Here is a 22,988-nt window from a genome sequence, read left to right on the forward strand (position 1 = left end):
CTCCCGTAAGCTATTTCTATCTATGCTTTAGATGCCAAAGACTGTTGTATGTTATGAAGTATGGATAGCAGCGTGTGTTTTTTCAGGGCTGCACTTGCATGTCACACTTGTGAAGTTAATTTGCCTGTTAGAGCAGTGTGCGTTTTATGTTACTGTAAATCTTTGTAGTCCCTGGTTTTATCACTCAGAACTTTAAAATACTGCTTGCATCTTACTCTGGGTCCTGTGTGATTATTAAAGCAGCTATGTGAAAACCTGTCTGGATAAGATACCTTCCCTCTTCAGAAATGAATACATCTTGGTTTCTAAAAATAAGTTAATTTAAATAAAAAAAATCTGTTATCTTTGATAATTTTTCCTTCTCTGTGTAAAAAGGTTTGGTTTGGGATTTTGGCTTGTTTTTTTGGTGGAAACTTCTGACATTATAGTAGCATTATGTGTCTGCAAATAAGAAGCTTCTGTTTTTTAGCTTGGGTACTGTGAAACATTTAGTGGACATTACTGTGCAGCTGGAAACACATCCATATGTGAATGAAACTATTTGTATCAGCCTAGCTTGAAAAATCAGGAATCTTTGATTATTAGTCAGTATCGCTCAAAATCAATTAGTATTTTATTTTGTGGAAGCATGAAAGAGTAAGATGCTAATACAATAAGGTTAGTAATGGGAAAAGAGAATATCGCAATCAAACATATAATGCATTTTCCTGTTCTTTAGATTGCTGTATGGGGCCATGTTGTTCAAAACATATGAACTCAAATATTTATTAATCATCCTCTTCTCTGTCAATTTGCTTCTCTTTCAAATCTGTGCTGGGTAATGTCTGTTTTTCTAGTATGTGTAAAATGTTTCTATTTTGGTAGCTCTATTACACATTTATCATGTTGGAAGTCAGCGTTTTCTCTTTTCCTGGTTTGAGTAGAGGAACCTTTTTGTCTGCTGATGTCTTTATAAGACAGATCTGGGCACTAATTTAGTGTCTCACTGATGAGAGTTGTTGCTCCACTTAAATACAGTTTCCCTGGGAATAATCAATATTCTTATACATCACAGCCATCTTAATTCTTTCACACTTCCATCATTCAACAGAACTCAGGCTAGTGGTTTTTTTCTCCTTTGAAATAATCTTAACTTCCTTTGAGACTCCTCACTCCTCCCACTCCCTCCCAATAGGAACTGGCATGATACTATTGATTTTTTGCATTAAAGAAATGTACCTTATGCTTGTATTACTATTAACAGTCGATTAAAAAAAAAAAAAAAAAACAAAAAAAAAAGGCAGTCTAGAGGTATGTTCATGTATTCTCCTGTAAGCCTTATGCATGCCGGGCTGGAGTTGCTGTCCTAATTGACAGGCTCCTGGCTCTTCACCATTTTGAGTAAAACCTTTGTTCTTTTAGCTAACTCTTCTGCATTCTGTGGCCTTGGCTTTTGCATCTCAGACACCAGTTATGGACTGCTCCACACGATCAGGCTAGCTGAGGACAGGGGTGGACCTTCCCGTTGTTAGCGTGGAGAGGACTCTTGCCACCAGCTGGCAATCTCCGGCTGCTGCATCAGCTGGGAGATCCCCTTCCCTTCTAGCTTGCTAGTCCTGGGGTTTGGCGCTTTCATTGAATTCCCTTCCTCCAAAAGCAATTTTCCTTGCTTTAGTACTTTCCCTCAGCCTGTCTCTGCTAGGGCCTTTCTTCTGCGCTAATCCCGTACCTTTGTGCAGTTCCCCACAATCATTTCTTTACTATCTTTCAGGCCCTGCCATGGTGAAAAGAAATAGGTGTGTTGCACATTTGATTAGTGTCTTGTGGTTTTAATAAATGATACATGTGCAGTTAATTGTACATCAAAAAGTGGAAATCTCTGCTTTCCTTTATTTGTGTATGTAATTTTTCATGCCTATCTTGAGAAAGTAAGCTTGTAACTTCATTTCTTGTTCTTCCAGATAAGGATGTAAACAGAAATGCCTCATCTGGGCAGCTGGAGACTCTCCAAAAGCAATTCTTCCCAACAGGGAGATGTTCAGGCAATATTGTGTTTTACAACAATTACGCTCCTCTCTTCCTGTGCTTCATCTTAACCTTTCAGAGCAAAAACAAAGCTGTATCTCTTTGGATTGCCTCGAGTGCTTAGTTTGTCATTTAAAAATCTCTGACAGGAGAATCTTCGAGTGTTCTGAGTGAATTTCAAGGCAAAAATAGCATATAGTTGTGGGCATGCTCTCCAAAACCTGGTCCGTGACCCACTGCTTCTCTTCCTTCTGGTAGCCGTGAGTCAGACCCTGCAGCGTGACAATCCTTACCTCTCTTGTCCTCAACTCCAGTGTCATCTCCACATGGGAACATCGGGCTCTTTCTCTGTCTTCTACCCTCAAACCTACACCAATTGTAGAACAGGCACAATCATAGCATGACAGAATGGTTTGGGTTGGAAGGGACCTTCAAAGATGATGTAGTCCCCCCCTGCCCACCTGGTCCTCCTTCACCGCTGCCCGTGCACTCCTTCCGTGCCATGTTGCCCCTATGGGTGCAGGGGCCACTGCGTCTGCTGAGGCTGCTGTACATCAAGTCTTTTTCCCTATTTCCACAGTAACAGCTACCCCCTCTTAGGGCAAAATATGTGGCAAACAAGAAGTGCACGGTAATTATCCATGCAGGAAATTTAAAATGCTATAAGATTAGTTCCTTTAATGTGTATTATATGTCAGTTTTGTGAGTCTTTATTTTGGAGGTCAGTACATTTTCAGTATTGAAATTGCGTGTTACCAAGCTTAGGCAAAGCTCCATATTTGTGTCCATTAACAAGCAACCATGGAAGAAAAGTATTATTTTATTTGATGATGCAATTTGCAAGAAGGATGCTGTGTGAGACCGTTGTCTCATGCATGCTGAGACATGATTTGAATTTAGATCTAGTCTATCTAGTTAAGAACCAAAAAAACATTCGTGTTTTTATGCACCAGTGTGCTGTTGCTACGCTATTTTTCAGTTGCAGATTTTTTTTAATAGCAGTTAAAGTGTTTATGGTGGATGGGAGTTTGTGCTGTAGCTACCTTTTTTCTTTCATGCATAAATCTCTCATGCTTTTACCTTTGAGCTGAAATATTGCTGTCTCAGTCTCTTTTTAGTTGTGATTATCTACGTGTATTTGGATATATATCTGAATGTACATAGATATTTCAAGCAATGTTGAATTAAAAGTGGTTAAGTAGCTCTGAAAAGAGAAAAGGTATCTTCTCTACGGTATTAGCTACTAAAATTTGCACTGAGAAGAGTTTTTTTTTTAATTTTTATATATTCTTTTGATTTTTTATCTCTTTCCCATCCCCAAAGAGCAAGGTAAGCTGAAAGCCATATTAAGAATCTGAAGTAGTAGCCATTTTTATAGATCTCCCTATGAGAAGTGTAAGGCTTCGGGAGAATGGTAACTTACAGTTGGACCAGTTAAATATGAGGAAACGCCACATTTGAAATTGTAAGCACAACTACAAATCTGCTCTTCGTACAGCTGCTTGTATTGTAGAATGTTTTCTGTGTGGTGGAGAAATACTAGGTTTTCTTTCCCTAAATTTATTTCTGTAAGACCTTGGGCACTGAGCAGTATGCTGTGCATACCAAAGAGTCGGTGGTAATCACTTACATTGAATATACATGCTAAATCAAAATTGCACAATTTACAATAATTATGTTAAGTATAACAATGTAGTACAATAGTGAAAAGTTGCTGAAATGTGTAAGCTGGTCAGGTTTACAGCTAAATCAACCACTTTATAGTTTAAAAATTGCCTTTCAAGCAGTGTATTACAAAGCCTTGGCTGTGGTTAATTTATGTATGGACATGTTCGGTTTTTTCCTTTATTAGCCCCAAGAACAGGTCTTTTAGGAAGCTGTGCCTGCTGCATAAAGTTGCTTACAGAAATGTGTCTCTCTGTTAGAGGCAGGAATGCGTTTTTTTAACCAGATACCCAGATCAGCGAAGTTATTCTGGATATTATTATAATGGAAACAGAATAAGAGCACTCTGATAAAGATGTCAACGGCTGTTACACAGCGCGTAGCGTAAGGAGCTCAGTGGTCTGCCTTTCACCCATCAAAGCTTTATAGTGTATCTTCAGGATAATTTATCACATACTGCGCATAGAGATCCTTTCTGCAAACACACATTTTTATGCTCCCAATGTTTCCAATACAGTGAGATAAAGCAAGCCTAAAAGGCAGGATGGTGCGTTCCAATTTACAAGATGATCAGTTATCTAAAAATTGTTTAGGGGCCTAAAGCATCAGAGGATGAATTCTGAATGTAGCTGGACTTAGGTTATACTTTGCTTTGTGCACAAGGAACTACAACAAGAAGAAACCTAGATTTTTTTTTTTTTTTTTAAAAGCATGAAATTAAAATGGTGTTAAGGACTTGACAATGAGGCTGTGTAGTGTCTTACTACAAACTTCCCAGTGTTCCAGAGACTCAGCCTTGGTTGTGACAGTGAGTTACCAGCCTGTACATTATTTCAATAGTAAATCTAATTATGTGGTTTCTCTTAGTCGTTAAGTTGCTTATAAAAGTTGGAAGTTCACAGTAATACAACTGAGTCAGCAGCTTGCTTTGAATGAAGTAAAAGTCACAGCAGCCCTTCCTCAACAATGGCCATTAGCATGTACTTTGTGAGAAGATATGAGAGAGTCCACAGGGGAGAGCTGTAGACAACTCGGTCAGTAAGGGAAGTGTAGTTTTTGACATCGCTTTTGGTGTTGGTAATAAAGTAAAAAAAAAAAATTTTGAAAAGATCCCATTCCTTGGGACTTGAATTTGATTTGTTTTGTTTTTTAGAAAAAAAACCCCATATTTTATTGAAAGGCTGTTTGTCAGCTAAGAAAATGAAGCCAGAGTGATTGTGACCTGCCCTGCATCACCCAGCTGGTCCGTGACAGTCTGGGGTACAACCCCAGCGTGCTTATTCCTGTTTCTGCATCACTGCTTATGATGGGTTACTGAAATTGGTAGAGACTATGAGAGAGCAGAGAAGACTGCATGACTTTTCCCCTTCTAGATATTTCACCCATCCTGTCTTTTTTATTTGCACTTAAGAGCGCCTTTAGCCAGGATTGTTTCAAGATTACGTTGAAATGGTGAGTGCCTGTGTTACGATCGCAGAAGGAGAGGGAGAGAGATTAATTTTTGTTAAGAAGATGTTCCTTCTGTAATTGCTGTTTAGGCTTTCTAGCGCTATGTGTAGAACAAAAGAGGCAGATTTATTATATTTAATGAGTATTAGTCGTTCGCAATATTGTCTTTTTGTTCAAAAGATTTCTTTGAACGTATTGTTGTAAGAAGTAATGAAGGGAGGAGAAAAGATTTTCTCTTCTGCAGCAAGCTGATCACAGTTCACAAGTTCAAGCAATATTTCTTCACCGCTAATATATTCAGGAACTGGCAAACTCTTTATTAATTATTCAGGATGATCTAAAGTACAGCGGCATACTAACCAGTCTGTGTGAAACTTTGACAGGAAAGAAAGACATAAAAATACTTCCCAAATCAAGCACGTCCTACTTGAAGTAGGAGAGCTGCTGCAGCTCTGATGGTCTGAGAAGGTGCATGTGGCCAGAGTTTTGCAGAGAAATTCTCTCTCTTTGAGATAAGCTGATATAATTGCATGAAGATGCCTGTAAGATCTGAAGAGAAAGCCACAAGCAGTCATATAAATAGATGGTAAGTGGCCGTTAGCTATCTGATATCTATCAGATATTAGTAGCTGATACCTGATACGGTATCTCTGCTATCTGTTTCACATGTAAGATGCAGAGATCATTGGAGAGTTTTTCTCAGTGTGTTTGAATTTGTGGGAGCTGGGTGGGTTTCAGTTGTTCTCGGCTGGTCCGTGCTGAACTTCTTGCACAGGAGTTCAGTGAGTGTCTTGGACTTTGTGCCTTGTCCCTAGCTGCATGATGGGGATAGCAGTACTTCTCTCAAAAGTATTCTGAGGAAAATTGTGTGGCAGTTTATAGGCTCTCTAAATATTAAAGGTGAATTGAAATTACTTTAAAAAGTAGTTTATTGATTAAGTTGTGCTAGTTTTAATATGAATGCATGTGAGACATTTGAGCTGTAAATAATGGAACCCCAGGCTGGCTCATGGATGGGTGTTGCACAAACGTCTTTCCAAGTATCAGCATTGCTGCAGGATAGAAGAACATCCCAAATGTTTTATGAGTTTATCTTCAATGTCATTGTTGATTTTTTATGTAGTTCTAGCAGGTATCAGAGGGCAGAGACTCAAAAATACACCAGCATCTCATTTCTGTCAGGAACTCAATCTGGATGAGCAACCCAGAGCAGCACAGAAGGTTTGAGGCAGGCTGGAGCAGAGCACTAGGCAGGAGCACGTGGTAGGTGCGGTGGCACAGGCGTTGCAGATTTTGCCAGCATGCAAAACCATACGCCCGTCCTTGCGTTCTCGTGACAGCACTGCGTTTTCCTTTGCAACCACATCAGCTCTCTGCCTGTACAAATCTGGTGCCCACAAGAGTTTTTATTACTTTCAGTGAAGGGTATCCATAGAATTACACGACAGGAGGTGAAGCCTGAGGAAACATGGAAAGGAGAAGGGTGGCATGGAGTAGGAGAAAGGAGATGGTACGCATTGCGGGCCTTTGCTTTGCAGTTGGCTCGTAGGACCCATGGACCCAAGCAGGCTGTGGGTGAAAGAGAGCTGAGCTGCGACTGAGGGAATGGGCGGCAGGAGCGCGAGATGCGGCGCTGCCAGGAGCTCTGCAGAGCAAACGGAAAGGAGGAGAATGGGTGAAGGAAGAGTAATGAGGGGGATGTGAGAGAAGATGGAGGTGAAGCAGACACAGCTTGCGCTGAGGACACAGCCTCTGCTGCTGGAAAGGCGTACACGATGTAGGAGAAACAGGGACCCGAGTTGCCAGGGGTTAAGCAGTAGAGATTAAAACCTGGTCATTTTATGAAAATGTTTTACCCTATATAAAGTTAAAGTCTACAATTATTTAGTAGCACTTACCTAGACATTTTAGGAACGTATTGCAAGGTGAGGCTTCAGGTGGAAATGGGCTCTGGTTCCTTCTGTGCTCAGGTATGACAGGGAAGGATGGACTCGCTCTCTCATGTGCTTTATACTTAGTTTGGGAGTCTGCTAAATCTGAGATACCCTGTGGAACAGGGATAAGAGCATACCTGCATTTTTAGGCAGATTTCTGCATTTTTGCAACTTAATCTGTCTCCCAGCGTGACTCCCAGGATTAGCACCCCGTCTGCATTTCATTTTGCGACGCTGCGGTGGTGCTGACATGTTTCTGCTGCTGGAAAGTCCCACTGTAGGCACAGCGCCTGAGTGGGCAGGTCTCTCTGTCAGCGTAGGTTACAGCACTTCTCCAAACAGCTGGAAGTAAATCGACAAAACGTAACCTCATTTCTGCTGCCCTGCCTGCATTCCCCACGGGAGTTTTGCCGGCCCAGGGAGAGGGCTGCTCAGGGGACACGCAGGGAGGACTGCCCTGGGTGGAGACTGTCCTGAAGGGCTGAGTTCACGCAAGCTGCGAGCAAAAAGAAACTTTTTCATAACATTTTTTTTTTTTTCTCAAGGGAAAATCTGATTGTTCACTTCGGAAGTAATTAGAAGTTTTATATAAAAGTCTTCTAAAATTATTAGGAATATAAATGGATGGGACCTTCTGCATCACCAAATTGAATTACCACGGTGTTACCACAGGCACCTCTTGTGAGTGTATAAAGTTTTAAATATGCTCATCCTTTTTGTCTCCGTTCTTTTTCGGGGGGTTTGCTTTACAGTATCACTCCTCTAATATTTAGGAACCTTTTAAGACTCTATCTGCAGCCCTGGGCAAAGGTTAAAAGAAAGCTTCAGCCCAGAAAGTTGTTATTACAGAGAAAGGGGAAGCATTATGTAAGTTGTCACTGCAACCTCTATATCTTATCCCTTGAACTGCTCATCTGCAGTTTTTATTAACGCGGTTGGGAATGATGCCTTTAGTAGAAAAGGAGGCATTCCTGAAAGTATATTGGGGCAGAAAAGTTAGTGTATTGGGGCAGAAAAGTTAGTCCAGACTGGACTGATTACGAAGAGGCAAACACTAGGCATCATTTTGTGGGGGAAAAAAGTGTTACTGCAAATAATGTTATCATCTATCAGGCTTACTCTGCTTTAGCTTCTCAGTGGTGAATAGAGAAACATGTTCAGCAATGAAATACCAGCTATTCAAGTGACTGAATTACCATAGTGCATTGGTAAATGTCACCAATAAAATATATTTTAAATCCACAATACTCTCAGGGAAACATTTATGCTTTTAATGAACTAGAATTTGACAGCCCTGTCTGGCAGAAGAAATTGTTTCCAGCATTTAGATTTCTTTTTTTTGGCCATCCAGCGTGTGTTGTGACCTGTCAGAGATCAGTGCAGCTTTGCAAAGATATTGTAGGCATGTTGTTCTCAGCTATATCACAAGCCAGTCATGAAGAACAAAGATGAAATTTCCTACCACGTTATGAGGCTTAAGTTGATATTTCATTGCCTTCTCTTCAGGAGTCAAAAGGAGGGCACCTTTTGAGTATTTTAAGTTTTCCAGTGACAGGGTGATTTTTTTTTTTTTTCTTTAGTGACACGCTTATGTACGTGTACAGAAATTTCTGTAGACCTAAGATATTTTGATATTGTTGTAGCACCTGTGGGTCAGGTCTCCATTTTGCTGAATCTAAGCATAAATTATCACAGTTCTTGTTCCATTGAGCTAAAAGCAGTTAGTAATTGAGAGAAAGCATGGCAACCTGAGCAAATAGGTAGTATAAAGCAGTTCTTTCTTTACTGGACAAAAAAAAAAAAAAATCCTTGAAAGTAAAAAGAAATTGCATGCTTCAAAAAGAAACAAACATGAACTTCGTAATTAATAGCTGTTTTCTCAAAGAGTGAGAAGGAACAGAGAAAAAAGGGATTCCATGTTAGGTTTTGGTTTACTACTTTAAAAAAGAATTGCAGAGAAGTGCAGTGTTGGTGAGGGAGTTCCTTGGGAAGTTTAGCAGTCCAGAAGACTGTCTAGTTGCATCTCATCTCCGTTTTCACTCTGGGGCTGTGTAACACAGTGATAAATGTGCCTGATGGCCACCTCTAAACAACATTAAGGAGCTCCCAAGGCAGCAGGGAGCCCTTCCAAACACTGGCAGGAGCAACTGGAAGGTAGGTTACGCCTTAGGAAGTGCTCGAGCTCCCTTTTTTGAAGAGCGCAGTTTCCTCTTTTACGCTGCTATTATGGACTACGTCAGGATAGTTCAGGCAAGGCCACCAAACCACCAGCAGCAGGAGTTCCTGCAAACGCGAGTCTGAGCCACCTCTTATGTGCACATACTATGTAATATTGAACAGCATCTGCGCTGTGTTGGCTGACAGCTGTGTTGAGGTAGTAACTTTAGCCCCAGGGAGTAAGGCTGACTTCTCTTTTGTTGCATCTGTGGCAGTAGCACAGTGTGGAGATCTGCTTTGTCCAGCGTAACAGAAAATCTACACCCAATTTTCACTTAGCCTCTACAGAGATGCAGGTAATTTTTCTGGTCACAGTATAAACTCTGCCCTTATTCTTTACGGTATTCACATCCTCACAGTTTACCCAGACTGAGAGCTTGGAGTGGTTGGGCTGGGATATGGTATGCTCAGTACTGAGCTTTGCAGCTGTCTTCAAGATTTCAGATGTGCTTCTCAATTTAGTCATAAGTGAAACACTTGTTAACAGTGCTAGCCAAGTCAGTTTGACTTCCAATGCATATTTCAGGCTTGCTCTGTTGTTCCACGCTACTGTGTGGTTTGGTGTTGGTTTGGTTTTTTTGGTTTTTGGTTGTTTTTTTTTTTTTCTTTTTTTTCTTCCCTGGCTGTCAAAAGAAGTGCTTCTACTTTTGCAGGTAAGTAGGTGGATAGAGGAGGCCACAAAAGCAGTAATGAATCCAGGCTGTTTCTTTTTCATGGTTCCCCCATGCATTAGGGAGCCGACTTCCAAACTTCTTCCTGATTTCTGCCATTGGACAGCAGGGGAGGTTGGACCTTCTTGAATGGGCATTAGCCTCATGGGCTACATACCGTTTTGGAGTGGTTTGCATGTTGTGGCTGTACATGCATCCCAGTTGAAAAACTCCAGGTCAACGTGCTGAGGCACTAGTTCAGTTTGTCAGGCGTTCAAGTGATGCCCTGAGTAGCAAAAAAAAAAAAAAAAGGTAACTTAAGTGCACCTGTGGGACACCAAGTGTGTATAGGTAACTTTGAAGTTACTTTGACAACATCTTCTTTCTGCTACACTTACCTTTAAAATAGAGAAATTTATAGTTGGTTATGTCAAGAAGAAAGAACTAAAAAAAAAAAAAACAAGTCAAGCATGTAAAAAGGATAAATATGTTAGCACTTGTGTTTTTTCGCTTTTGGTGATTTTATGTTTGGTGAAAGTTTGGAGCCTGATAGCTAAATACCCATTACGAATCAAAGAATCTGGTCTCTCTGTGTGTGAATTTTTACTTGCTGCAATTTTAGACTTCTATGGTCTTGATGCTGATGAAAGCTGATGGATATCTGCCTAAGAAGAAATTAGGGCCAAAGTTAACATTTCCAGTGTATTGTCCCACCAAAGGTAGCCCTCAGCACTGCCATGTTTCCACTCACATATTCATTCACTGCGGGAGAAGTTTCTCTGCTTTGAGTATTGCTCCGGAATTACACAGGAGCCAAAAAATTACTGTAATGAGCTCCTCCTTTATCTATGTAATCATAATTAGTCATAGAGTAATGAAGTAAGTGACATTTCCTCTGATCTTTTCACAGCAAATGCTACTATCCGTGTTACCATAAAAAGGAAATAGCAGAGGGATGATACTGGGAAAGAGCGAAGCTGGCTTGTATTTATGGTCGTTCTTCTTAATTTCCCTAGTCTGTCCCAGTGACATTTTTGTTTATGCATAGCAAAAGAGATGAAGCTTGGTAACCTGTTTGAAACATTGTGTTTTCAGGCATTTGAGTGATTTATGGTTAGCTGAAAGAATTTTCAGATTTTCTTTATCGATGTGGTTTTCTACTTATTTTCTCAAGCTGATCAATAATTATATTTTCAATTATTTTGTTGATCAAGATTTCACTATATGCCTGAGTTTGAGAATCAGAATATGATTTAATTTTGCTGCTTTTACTCTGTTAGCACTTGGTGTTCATTGTGATTGGTTGTGAAGAAAGAAGAAAAACAGTAATTTGAACTAAAATCATTGCGTTGCTTATCCAGGAACAAAATATCTTTCTGTCTAATGTGTTATATGTCTATCTACACCACTTGTCTTTGAGACATCAAATGCCATGATATCTGGAGCTTATGCCTTAGCAGATGGAGACAGAAGAATATTTGAAGATGTCAAAAATTATGGTGAATAGCAAAAGAATAGAGTAGACAATTATTGTTCAGAAACAGACTTTAGGATTGGCAAACGTAGGTAAACGTGGACTACAAAGCTGAGGACATCACACCAGGTGACTCTTGCAAAGTTTTCATGAATAGTTTATAAACTCAGATGGAAAATCTGTATATAATTCCACCAAAACTTAATGATGTAATGGGTAGTGACCAGAAAATTCTTTGCATAAGCTGAATGAGGTGTAAAAGGTCAGCTTTGCTAAGCTGCAGTAACTTGGGAAACTAAATCTAGATTTAGAGATCTGAATGGTTTAACTGAGTTAAAGTATTTTGAGTTAAAATAGTTTAGCTAAGGTTTAGATGGAAATAATGTTACTCACTGTGTGGCCCATGGACTATTCACAGTCCATGCACTACTTTCAAGGGATCTGTAAATGAAATCAAGAAAAGCACACTTAAATTCAGCCTTTAATTTTCACTGTTGTGGAAAATATTAAAGCATCTGAAATCATAAAAAACAGAGGATATATGTGTCTATATATACACATATGTGGACACATATATACAAAGGCTATCATACTACTGAAACCAGAGATTATAGCTAATGCAATAGTTCAAATCCCAAATAATTACAATAAAAGATTTGCACAATGTAGGAAGGAATAATTGGAAATTTTAATTTCCTCAGAAGAGTGAGATAAATCTAAAATCTAGAACAGTCACGTTCTCTGCAACCAGTCACATTTGGATTGTTGCATGTCTGTATGCAAAAAGATTGAAACTTGATCTCTCTGCATAGATTATTTTTTAATACATAGATTAATCTATAGTTTAAAAAATACTGTAATATGAGGAAGAGTGTAGCAGGACGCTCGAATTAGTCTCAAATTCCTGATTTTTCTTTGAGATCTGAAGTTATGAGAGTAAAGAAATAACCACTGTTCTTCCAATTTGGATGATAAATATAAAATAGGGAAAACGTAGTAGTAGTTTGAAGGTAACTTTACAGCATGTAGCAAAAGATGAAGAAAGTTGGGTTTGCTCCATAAACATCTTAAAGACTTGGAAAATTACAGCTAATGCTCTTTCTTCAAGAGAATATTCTGGAAAACATATCCATACATATTTTATGAAGTGGATATCTAAATTATCTATCTGGAAAATTCAATCATGTATAAGAGTGAGTCTCAAAATCTCATCTCTTCCTGAAAGTGTGTCTGTGTGTGCATGCACTGTCAAGGCTTTTTTTATTAGGTTTTAAGATAAACAAAATCAGACCTACTCTTTCAATATCAGCTTTGTCTTAAATAGGAAGAACAGCCAGCATGGATTGTGTGAGTGAAAGAGAACGTGGTCAGATTAAAGCTTCTTCATCCTTGTTTGCGATCAGGGTGTCATCAGGATATTCAGGAACGTTCTCATGCAGAGGGTGTGAAGCTCATACCCACGTTATTATCCGTGCAGCTGAAATACAAAGAATTTATGGTAATTTATTCTCTCTGCTGGTTTTCATTACAAGGGTTTTTATTCTTGGTAAGCCCTTCCTGCAAAGGGGAGTAGTGTTCCTGTAAATGTAGGTTTTGTGACATGAATCCATGGGGACTGTCTGTCTGATTTGGAGTTGCTAATGGATTCGGCATATTACTGGAGCATTTGCTCATCTAATACCACCTCCTTGAATCGTGAACTACATTAAGGTTTTGTTCTTGGCTTCCTTTTCTTTAGCTGCTCCTTTTGCAGTGTCTGTGCCAATGAGCACATCCAAATCTATTTCTCTGTTTCTGATCTTACAGCTTCAGAGCTTGATTTTTGAAAGCATTCTGTGTAGTTTTTCACACTAAGTTTGGAGAATCAAAATTGTAGGTGCAAATGCTGGAAATCTGAATCCATACTGCATTCCAGACCCAGATATCAGATATAAGAAGAAAGAGATCATGTGCTGAATCCTTTTAGCAAGGAAAAGCTGTCAAGGGACTGATTGTGAAGCTTTTCAAATGGTGGTTTTGTGTGCGTGTGTGTGTGTGTGTATATTTATGTATATGTGGAGCTACTCTGCATTTCATCAGCAGCGTGGCCGTGCTAGTAGCGGGGCTGCTGGCTAACATGAATGCCTGGTTTTGGGAGGCAACGCCGAAGCGTGGTGTAATAAGATGGGGTTCATCAGATTGCCCTGGGAACGAGCTGCCTGCGCTGCCGAAGCCCCCTCTGCTCTGGTGGAGCAGGATTCCTGGGAAGCCACTGGAGTGTCTCCACTTTCCTCAGTCTCCCAGCATAGGTGGTGCTCGTGCTGGGGTGACTGTCCTCCTTGCGATGGCGTTATTTATACAGGAGTACGCCCATATAGGCTGGTCATCTCCAATACAAAGACTTGCTTTGATGGCTTAGATAGATGTAGCTACTGACTGCAGGTGCTATTTGTTTTTGTGGTTGGGAATCCTAGGTTTGTTTCAGGATTTTAATTTTTCCCTGGGATGGTATTAGCAAGGGACCTGTAAACGAAATCAGAACCCTGTTGAATTTATCTGTTGCCCATGGAATAGCATCTTACTATAATAGAAATCCCTGTGATTTAAACATTATTGCTTTTTGAGCAAAAACAGTAGTGCATGTGAAAAGGACAAAAAGGCCCCAGGTAATTCAATACTTACATGGTCAGTAGTTGTTTCCCTGCATTGTTTTTTAAATTCATCTGCCTCCTAACATGCCTCTCAACACTTACGCCTGTAGCATTCTTTGCCAAAGCTGCTGTCGTAATGAAGGGGTTAAAGAAGAGAGACAAGCCCATCTGGCCCTGCGCTGCTACCTCTACAGGGGCTGGTGAGGCTCAGAAATAGGTGTGAAGAGGACAAAAGCTGAGGAGCCATGGCTGGTCTAAACCAGCTGCCTCACTTGAAGTTCAAGAACCTGTACCTGGGTGTGGAAACTTGGGATGGGATGGCTTGTGAGAAAGGCAGATGAAAGCAAAGCCTGGTGGGACGAAAGCTCTTATCTAAAAGGAAGCTCAAACTTCTCTGTGATGACTTGACCGTCTGGCAAGTATATAGCCAGTGCAAATATTCGCTGATAATCATGGTGGGAAACTTGGGATGGAGTGACAGGACAAGCCATGAGGCATTTGTGAGAATATACTTTATTCTCACACCATTTGTAAGAATAAAGTATCGGCTGGAAGAGATAATCTTGGTGCAGGGAGAATAAGAAGAAATTTTCCTTAAACTGCAGAGGCACCAGAAGTAGCTGGAAAATACAGTAAAGAAACAGTCCTTGCAGCATTGCAAAAAATAGCTGAGGATGTGGGTGTAACAGTTTTGTATAGGTTCTCTTCAGGAGATGCTCAAGCATCATATAAAACTACAACAAACAAACATAAATGAGCTCCTGCATCACCAGAAGGAAAGTTAAGTCAGGGGAGCTAGTTTGATACTAGAAGCCAAATGCCAGGATTTTAAGCAAAACTCTTTTCCTGAGACACGTGTCTGGGGAAGTTGACTTAAAGTTATGGGTCCAGAAATGTGGAAAAAAACATGGACCAAATGTGTCTGAAACAGTTCCTGCAGTATCCTCTGATGGAAGTCTTGGTCTGGATCTGGACTGACTGAAACAGGAGAAAGAGCAGTGGCCTTTCCAGAGGAGAGAGGGGCCAGGTGAGATTTGGAAGGGATTTTGAGTCATTTCTCACCTGAAATGGAGCTGAACTTCGTTAATGGGTTGACTAGAGAGCTATATCATTATCTGCAATGGAGATAGACTGGGGATCGAGCAGCTACCTGACAGTTAATGCAGTTAATGTTGGGAGAACATTTCTGCAACTCCTGTCAAATCTATTGCACTCGGGATAGGTAAAAAAAAAATCACAGCTTGGAGTTTTGAGGGGTGGTAATTGGCTGACTCTTTCTCTGGATGATCCCTAGATTGTGTCCAGCCATAATGCTGCCGGAGCAGTATAATGTAGACAGTATAACGAAGATGTGATGATTCACCACACAGCCTTAGCTGGAGAAATGCATTGGCTTTTTAGAGCATTCAGCAGTCTTTATTCTTTAAGTGATCCTTGGTCACTTAAAGATCTTGTCCTAAAGTCCTTGGTCTTTTAACGCCTCTCTGCTCTCTAGCATGTCACGTTATTAAAGGTCACAGCTATATCCAGCTGCAAATTATTAAGGCTGACTAAATTATTAGTGGATATTTTAACAAGTTGTTAATACATAGTTAGATTGATCAAGAGTCAGAAAATTTCTTTATAACAATGGCTTATAATACTTTAAAACACTATTTTACTGATGCGGCAGGTATCTGTCAACTAGTTGTACTCCTTGACTGTTTTAGAAACTTAGTTAAAACGTTAACTGCTCGAGAAATGTTGGCCATAATTTAATTTCTGTGTTTATATTCTGGCAAATGATGGTTTGCTTCAACCATTTCTCAAGTAATCATCTCAGTACCACTGTAGTACAGTATTCTGTGAAGCAAAATGCATGCCATTCACACTTCTGCTGCCTAGCTGGGAAATTATTTTTATATCTATATATTTATATAGATATATTTACATAAATATATTTTTTACTCTATACAAATCAAGTGCCTTTCTGACTGAACACTTAAACTGTCAGTCTTCAAACCTTAGCAGGTATACTGTTTTATATATTTTTATTCAGAACATCTTCTAGCACTTCTAGGTAGCCATATATTGGATCGTTAATGTTTTTACAAGGCAGTAGTTTGGGCTACCATTGAGAATTGCTAGTCATCGCTTTATTATGCATTGAAGTTGTACAGAATTCATCCTTCTGTTATGATGAGGTTTTTGGCTGAAGTCATATATTTTTGACTGAAACTCTCCGATTATAGAAAATTGGTAACTTCATTTTTTGAGACAGATCCACAGCCATATTTCTGATGTTCTATCGAGTTGAGTGTATTTTCTCTTCAAACTTGATTTTACAGATCCCTTGAAAAAAAATAGTTTTAATCAGTGTTACATCCTTTAATATATTTTTTTGGTTTGTTCTTGTTTTTAACTGGTATTCTTATTTATGAGGAAAATTAAAAACGTTACAAGTGGAGAATGGTGAGAGAATCGTGGGGGCTCGACTTTGTATTCATTCTTATAACAGTACCGAATTATAACTCTTTGCTTTGAGTGAGGAACGATTAAGAGGATGGTGACAATATTTCATTCCAAGGATGGACAAGAATATTCTGATTTATCTGGAAAGCAGTTTTAATTCCTCCTTTTTATGTGGCATCAGGCCTGCCGAACATCACTTGCTGCTGCACTCTACTCCAGGTCAGTCATTTGACAGAGAGCTGCTGGGGGTTTTGTAAGCTTTTAGCACTTGGCAGTTCTGTTTCCCTGTCTCCTCTCTGTGTCTGAGATCATCTCTGGGTAGTTTTGTAAGAGTTTTTTGGAAATCACCTGCTCCTTTGTTACTTGATGGAACCTCTTCAGAGTCAAATGTGTCCTGTAACTGATTTTGCAAACCCTAAAGTAATGTAATGGCAATAATTAATTTAAAATAGGAATTTTCTTTGATTTTTTGTGTAGATGCCAGCATCTACAGAGGCCAGCATTTTGTCTCCTAGTTTGCTTTGCAGAAGATAACTCAAATTAGCAGATACTATTTTTATAGTGTAAAACTGGTTGATATTCGTCCCTTAAGGCAAATGTGGTTATGTATTAAAGAAGTTAAAAGGCAGCAGCTTCTGTGTACACTGCATACTCATTTCTTCTCTATAGTCATTTTCTCCCTTCTCAAAACAACCCTGACTTAAGGAGCAGAAGTGGCTCCTATTTGCATATGCAAACTGTGAAGCCTTGTGTGTTGGACAAAATACAAGGAAAACATGATTAACAGCTGCAGTCTGGCCAAGTCCCCACTTCATCCTCGGCAGTTCCCATGGGCTCTGAGTGAGTTTCCAGTCTCCTCTCATCCTCTCTCTAGGCATATTAGACAAAAATATGAATACAACGCCAGACGTGGTGAAAATCATTTGATGTTTGTCCTTCCTATAATTTTTTTTCTTAGATCCTTATAAAGGTTAGGGTAGAAATGTTATCATGCTTTGTGGTAGTTTGCTTTTGAGACGGGGTGCCATGATTTCACCTCAAGACTTCAGTGTGAGGCTTCTGTGCTTTAATTCCCACTTGCTACCCATGGGGCCTTCTGGATTTACACCATCACAGGAAACAAACACGGTGAGGATGAAGCTGATGGAGATGAGCAGAGCCTCGTGTGGCCCAACCACACTGCTTGCTTAACATTTTGGGAGCCATGGAAGGGTAAATAACCCCTGACTTCGACTCTGGGTCTTGACGTTTCTTTAAGTACAGGTAGTCAAATGAGCTTCCCAGCAGCAGCTGTGAGGAGAGGGACTTTGAGTAACAGATGTTAACTGAGAAGACGTTGGTATCTCTAGACTTGTGATTTTTATGGTTTAACCACTAGGAGTTGTGTCTCTGTGCAAATGCGTCTTTGCCATTGAATTTGGGTTTGACCTCCTTTAAGTTGCCTCTTTTCACTAGATATCTTGGTTACTTCTCACTAGATCTCTTATTTGTGAAAGGTAAATGTTTCAGGAATTAAAGTCTTGCTGCAGTTGGGAATAGCCATTCAATATCCACACGTCACACAGTATAAAATAATGTAATTATCACACATACGCTGAATAATTCATGTTACATATATAAATTTCTAAGTTCCATGTTGGCATATATCATTCAGGAGAACAGCATTTCAGGTTACATCTTTTCCCAAGCAAAGGATAGACCCAAAGTCATATTTCAAACTATTAATGCAATGTTATTTTCCTAAATGCATCATTAAGTGCTGGTGTGGATTTCTAGTGCTTTTGGTCGAACTGTGATACAAGTGGACAGTTCTATTAAGCATTCAAGTAATTGGTAATAGCTTTAATTTCCTGGGGAATATATGCAGTTGTCCTTGTGTTACCCCAGAACTTTAAACTCCATATTTCATTAATTTACTGCCTCCTAATTCTCAGCTCAGTGCATGGTTCCTACCATATCCTAACATTGTGAAATGTGTGGTGTACTTACGCCAAGAGTTGAAATACTGACTGCAACTAACAAATTGCTGCAATAATCTTTTTAAGGACGGATACGAAAAGGGACATAACTGGAAATTAGGATGATGGGAAAGATACACTGCATTAAATTACACCACCGTAGTAGATTTATCATTTCTAAAAGGATATGTATGCAACTGTATCAGCTTATTAGAGCAGTGTGAGAGTGCAGTTCTCTCTCCCTTGTGTACCTGTCACTTTGTTGTGCTATGATGGCTTTTTTTTTTTTTTTTAAATATATTCAGAATGTGCAGCAAGATCCTTCTTCAAAAGTACAAAGCTCTTCTTTTTTTCTAGTTTTGAAGTAAGCTCAGCTTTTTGATATGGTCTGATCCATAATATACAGAGGGGAAATACATCTGATAAATTCTTCCTAAAGATGCATCCTCTCAAATTGAAACGCTAAATGTAGTACTGTAAACTGCTAGGACTCATTTCAGAGAAATAGAAATAAATGAAAGCAATTGAAAAATAATGCCAAATATGTCTGTATTTTGTGTGGTTTTGTAAATAACTTCATAAAAATAAGCAATTGTTTAATAGTTTAAAACCTGCAAAATTACTTTCTTGGTGGAAAAAAACCTGATGGATGCTGGGTATGCTATTGCACTTTCTTCATCTGCACATTAAAATGTATATTTTCACCTTGGATTGTATAGAAAACCTTTTCATAGAGTTAAAGTTAAATTAGGTGTGACAGTTGATCATGATTAATCACCAGTTACTCGCTGAAATAGTTTTATTTCTCAATGTTGAAAAATAGGATTCTGCAGGAAATCGTACATAGTGGGAAACATCAACCATATTTTTATAAAATCTGAAAGATGGGAAGCATGTCATGTTAATGGATGCTTGTGTATTTTATTTGGAGGTTGCAGTGACCTTTCTTTTGTTACCTTAAAAACAGGTAGTGAGGTGCAGAGAGAATCATTGAGGAATTTTGGTCGGAAGGTGACTGGCAAGTCAGACTGCCCAGAAAGCACCATGTCTGTCGGAGTTTTTCATGGCCTCCCATCATTGCTTGGTGTAGATACCAAGGGTAAAGGAGAAATACTAAGCTGGTGCAGGTGTAGTTTGATATAGGCTTCTATGAAAGGAACTGTTGTGTGTTTCTGAGCATCCTGAGAGCTATAAAAGTTGTTAAAGGCAAATGAGTCCCAAGAGCCATGAAAGAACCTTGAAAAACTTATTTTATGCCCCCCTCAGCTTTAGCTTCAGAATGAACAATGTAGTACGTGAAGTACCAAGTGGATCAGTCTTTCTGCCAGCCTGGATCTTGACATAGGAGTTGACCTTGGAAGACCTTTCCTACTTCTCTGACTGCCAAGTTGGCAAGGACTTAATAAAAAAATTACAAATACTCAGTGTTTCTGTACATGCTCAAATAGTGCTTGGGCACAGATTAAGTACTGCATTCATTTTGAAGGAAGTTATTAAACCATAAAATATAAAATTGTGATATTTTACTTGCTAATATTTTTTAACACAGGAATTTTTACTACGCCACAGATGGAGGAATGCTGTATATAAGGTGTTCAGGTGAAATTCTAATAATTCACAGTATTATAAAGCAGCTAAATTCCTCAGGATGAGGAAAAGTTTCAAAGATTGAGATGAAAGATTTCAAACAAGAACACATTCTGTTTTATAGTTGGTTCTTAACGGGTTTTACTTCATAACTCTATGTTTTAATTATCTTCTGTGTATTAGCATGAGCCATCCAGTACATTTGCATGTGTTAATGCTTTCAAAAGTTATTTTGATATGAATAATTCTACAGGACTTTTGTGCACATTAATTAGTCTTGTAGGGTTTGATTCTCCGAGTATCTGCATAAGTATTTGAAAAAATGCACCCTGGTGAAAATACTGCTGCAGCTTGCATCTTAATATAAATACTAAAACTCATTGGAAAAAATCACATTAAAATGAGTATTGAGAATGTTATTACTAAGGATAAATTTCAGGGTTGGGGTTTTGGTTTTTTTCCCCTCAAAAAAAGCATTTTGTTGTCGTTCCCACTTCGTTTCTTTAGAATTATGGTGATAGTGTGACTCTGATAACTGTGTTAACAACTGTGAAATGCAGGTCATTACGGAGATTAGGCTGGCAGCCAGTTGCATCGTTATTGCCTGTCAATTTTATGTGCTTCGTGAATTATAAATTATGGCAAGAGATGTAGCCGTATGTTTTAATATTTCGTGAAGACTTCTCAAGGATATTGTAATAAGCTAAAACAAATGTTTCTAATGCTGCAGTAGGGTTCTCAATTGGTTGGAATATGCAACCATACAACTGTAGATTTCCATCACCAGAAATGATAAATGGTAGTGGTTGGAGTTGTTCTCATGCAAATGTAATTACTGGCAGGAAAAAGCAGCACTTCATGATACATTCTGCTTTTGTCTTTTCATTGGCTTTGCAGCATTATGCTTACACACTACTATCACCGTGTTTTGTATTTGTTAAAAACTTGTGTACCATATTTATGTGGATATTGAGACAGTGAACATGTATTTGTAGGCCAGACATTTGGATGGATATACACATATACACACACATGAACACACATATGGCACGCACATACGTACTGCTTTGTGTTCTGCGCATCCTGAGAGACAGGAAATGTATTAAAAGCAAAATCAGTCCCCAGAGCATCAAACTACAATGAAAGAACCTTGAAAAACTTATTTTATGACACCCGTTATACTCTCAGTTGCTTTTACAGAAGCACGTGCTGACAGCTAGACCAACATTTGACGTATGGCAAGTGTCTTATTTGTCAACCCTTATCGAATCCCTTTCCCACATTTAAGTATGTGCATCCAGTCCAACTGCAATAGCTCAGGCACCGCTACGTCTTCGGGTTCCTGCAGCGGAAAAAATTCTCATGCATATAGATCATAGCAACATTTGGCAAAAAGTATTTAGTTTGAACGTTAGTAAGTTCTAATTAGGGGCTTTTGTAAGTCATCCTTCAACTTGCAAATACTCTGTGTTTTTAGCTTTCCTACTTTCCTGAAGCAAACTCCTTTTGAAACAAATAGTACTAATTTTACTGTAAGTTTTATGAATTCAGGTTTGAAAAACCTCCTACTCCAAAGAGCTCAACTTTTGCACTTCTCCTGCAAAATTTCAGGAGGCTAAGATGTTGCACATCAGATTCCTTTTTGCTTTTATTTGAGATTGATAGTTCTGTGAATGCAAAAACAAGCCTTGGCACGTCCTCTTTTTTAACAGTGTTGTGGTTTCATTATCTATCGCCTTTTAAAGTCCTGGATAAGAATCTTCATAATTTTTCTGGGGATTCAGACTTCTCTAAAGGTTGGCTTCTAGAGAGGAAGCTTCTTAGCAAGAGCTGTAGACCTCTGAGCCTGTGCTCTGGCTCTAAGTCTTTTTTAGTGCAACACTCTGGAAATTCTAGTGATAAAGAAAATGGCAGTGATGAAACTTTTTCCATATTCTGTAGTATGTTTAATTAATAAATTAATTTTAACAGCCTTTAGGTATTTGCCAGTTCTGAAAATACAGCCCGTCTCCAAGTAGGTACTTGAAGGAGTAACTTGAGGCATCTTTCCCATCCTTATAAAATAATTTGGACTAATAAATGTTATATTAGAAATCCATAGCACGTGTAAGATTTAGAGATGCAACTGCTATTGTTTAATCAGTAGCTGTACATTTAAAATTTCTGAACAGTCTTTTAAAAATTCTCTTTCTGAGGAACTACTCAATCAAATATAAATGCTAGAGAAAAGATTTTAAACCGTGAATACTACTTCTTTTAACAAAAGGTATGTGAAAGCTGGCGGGTGTAATCTAACAAGGGTTTTCACTATTTAGAGACATAAGTGCCCACAATACTTTTGACGATGTTACTTCTGTCATTCAGAGTTCAATGTGCACTTTGATGCCAAGAAAGTAGGTGCAATCTATAGTATGCTTGACCCTGAATTAGAACACAGACCTCATGTTAGATGCCCATGTTCCCTACACAGTGTATGAGGAGAATTGACCGTCACAAGGTGGGATCTCAGCCGGGCAAGGAAGCAAGAGCTTATGTGTTACTGTCACACCACTTGCATCTACCTTGAATTAGCCAGGAGGTAACACTGAAAGTGAGGTGAGTCAGAGGATTCTCTTGGGTCTGCAGGAATATGGCTTTTTCCACCTCAGCTCAACAGTCCATGTATTCCTATTCTGAAGGTACATGCCCATAACCTTTATTTAAAAACTTAAGTGACAGAGAATGGAAGAAGTCACTCTTTTTTAAAGATCTCTCTCTGCGTGCCCCTGTATTGATAGTCCATTTCACCAGTATGTGGGGACTTAGGTTCTACTCTTTAATCATAGAGGATTCAAGCATATACCTTCCACCTCCACATCACAAAAGAAGTCCCTGAGACACACCATTGCAAGCTTGGCTGTGCTAGTACATACTCTCTTTCTTCTCATGGTGCACAGTGGTGGCATTTGTACTGACAAAGTGTTGGACAA

General features: G+C 39.1%; 1 protein-coding gene across 11 annotated transcripts in view; it reads left to right on the forward strand.

Annotated features, from left to right (window-relative positions):
* Window positions 1-22,988, forward strand: part of GRIP1 (glutamate receptor interacting protein 1) — a gene marked incomplete at its 5' end in the record, with an annotated part of 332,803 nt that overhangs the window by 171,830 nt on the left and 137,985 nt on the right. The window lies entirely within an intron of this gene.

Source organism: Platalea leucorodia, assembly GCF_965183815.1.
Source record: "Platalea leucorodia genome assembly, chromosome: 4".
Lineage (NCBI taxonomy): Eukaryota > Metazoa > Chordata > Aves > Pelecaniformes > Threskiornithidae > Platalea > Platalea leucorodia.